The sequence below is a fragment of the Kryptolebias marmoratus genome, linkage group LG8 (genome assembly GCF_001649575.2).
Source record: "Kryptolebias marmoratus isolate JLee-2015 linkage group LG8, ASM164957v2, whole genome shotgun sequence".
NCBI lineage: Eukaryota > Metazoa > Chordata > Actinopteri > Cyprinodontiformes > Rivulidae > Kryptolebias > Kryptolebias marmoratus.
The window spans coordinates 10365869-10368366 of record NC_051437.1 but is presented as its reverse complement, the minus strand read 5'-3'; the positions used below and the strand labels follow the sequence as shown (position 1 = coordinate 10368366).

Genomic DNA, 2498 nt, shown 5'->3' with positions numbered 1-2498 from the left:
TTCAAGTCACGCTCCATTGTTTATCAGTTGATGCAGTGCTATATTTTAGTCAATGTTTTCTAACTCAATATAAGTAGGGAATGTACTGTACACATTTGGAAGTTAAACACAGACTGAACCTCAGTGTGACAAATGTGTTGAACATTTCAATGGCCTCACTTCTCACTAAGACTTTGTTTCATACTGTTCTTCATTTGATCTTCTCTTTCCAAAGTCACCACTGAATCAAAGACACGAGAGGAAGAGCTTAGACCCAATAAATGCCATAACCTTGATTATGTAATGCACTGTAACATAAGAGGCACACCTCAGACAGGAGGATTAGTGTCTTGTTAACTACATGTGATGTTCCCCTGGTGTTCGGGCAACAGGATGGCTTTATCAAAATAAGCAATAGATTATTATTAATGAAAAGAAAACATCATTGTTAAAGAAAAATATCTGACCTAATGTATTTTAGTAGTCCTAAAGTCTCAATTTTTAATCAAAACCTTTTCTGCAAAAGGTTATCTGCATTCCCCTCATTTTAACTACTGTATATTTAACAAATCTAGGAGCATGTTTGATAACAAAGCCTGGGAAAAAGGAGCTAACTATAAGTCCATTTCTTTTAAAGTATTACGCCAATAGTAGGTTTTATTAGCACTTAACACTCTGCTCTGCTTGGAATTGAACCCCACAGTAAAACTCCTGCCTTACTTCATCATTTGGATACTTACTGTACGCCGGGTGGTATCTGTAAGAATTAAAGACCAGGCAACCAAAATAAGCATGCCAAGCATTTTTTTTGTCAGCAGCTGTTCTGGAAAAGATGAGTATGTTGTCATCAGTAATTAGTGCTGTGAGAAAAACCTGGTAGCCCTCCCTTCTTCTCCTGGCTATTCATCTTGCTTTGCCACATCCAGAGACCCATCCCCCTCCACCACCACCTCCACCCATCCTTAATAACCCACCCGCATTCAGCATCAAACAGCCTCAAGGAAGGAAGGAAGGCTCTACGGTCAGTTTCTAGGCACCAGTTTGTAGAAAACCCAGACACATTTACCCAAAGGACTTACACCCAGTAAGAAAGAAAATAAAACTCTGGAGGCGGCAGAGTAACAGCAAAGAAACAGCAAAGAGCTGCAGACAGGTAAACCAGTTGTCTCTGTTTGTTTCTGTGATAAAAGGTACATATTCTTCTTACAATGAGTTAACCTTCACCTCTGTATTGTATCTAAGAGAATAACTTTTTTTTAAAAAAAGATGGGAATCTAACAAGGAGGGATGCTTGAGATAAGAACCATAAATTTCTAACAGACCAAATTAATGATTATCATTTCTCATTTACTCTGCAAAGCTATTTACATAAAGTACAGAAAGTTTAGTCTCCAGTGTCTTTATGAATAATAAATACGGATAGTAAAAATACTCCTTTGCTTGCTAACTTTCTGTACTTGCCAAGTTATCTCATCTATAGGTGGGGTTCATGTGATGTGAGCACTTAATTTTGAGAATATTTACTTAAAGTGGAAATAAGAAAGTAGCATCACTCAGTCTTTGTGCATTCGTCTATTTTGTTTACAAATTCAGGAATCAAAAAGGAGCAAGAATCTGAAAATAGCAGGCAACTGGCAAGAAACAGTTTAAGAGACAATTAGACTAAGATAGATGGGAAAGGAGGGTTGATAATAATAATTAGTGAGTGACAACAGGTGTTCTGATTACTAATGAAAGGCAGGTGGTGTGTATGGAGCTGGAACCAAAGACTATTGAGGATGTTGAGAAATTATGACCAAAAATTACAACAAAACATACAGTCTTTCGAATGAAAAACTAAAATGTCTTAAACCCTTACTGAAACGCACACACAAATTATAATAATACAAAACACAACCAAAACCAATCCAAAGACCCAGACCATGACACATATGAATTAAAACAACAACACTGCAGACAGGATATGGGTGCAGTCTCTGTTTGCCATTTAGGCACAACGGTCGTCTCCATAGATTTATCTGTACACAGTTAGAGCATTGATATTTTAGAGCCATTGTTGAAGGGTTGAGGGGGGTGATGATGTTAAAGATTCTAACTTTCACAAACTTCAGTGAGATTAGAAATCAATGAATGAGAAGACTGAAGCAACTTTCAACTAAGGCTCCTTTCTGCTGCCACAGTTTTTTATTCTATATAGGGTGGAGAGGAGAGGCAGGAAATACAGTCATTAAAAAAAGGCCAGTGGTTGTCAGACAGTTTAAAGGTGCTCTAAATGTCTGGTTGTACTATTTTCTTTTTTATCAAATCCAGGCCGGGGCAAAGATACAACAGTGAAATTGAGCTATCCAGTCTGGGTCCTTAGGCAAGACCCTTTGAGTTACTGCCTACCTCATACCATGAGAGAGATAAATATGAATCACATGCCGGCTCAGACGTCGCCCGGCCAAACAAGGTCTGCGTCAGGTGCTGGGGAACCAGAGCACCCTGATGAAAAATGGGCTACTGGAACAAGACGGAGG

General features: G+C 38.5%; 1 protein-coding gene across 2 annotated transcripts in view; it reads left to right on the top strand.

Moving 5' to 3' along the window:
* Positions 1–929: 929 nt before the first annotated feature.
* LOC108231961 (immunoglobulin-like and fibronectin type III domain-containing protein 1) overlaps positions 930–2498 on the top strand; it is a 24564-nt gene continuing 22995 nt past the window's right edge. For both annotated transcript variants that reach the window (XM_025004442.2, XM_025004441.2), the window contains exon 1: positions 930–1132. The gene's annotated coding sequence lies outside the window, so the exon portion shown is untranslated. The remainder of the gene's footprint in view (positions 1133–2498) is intronic.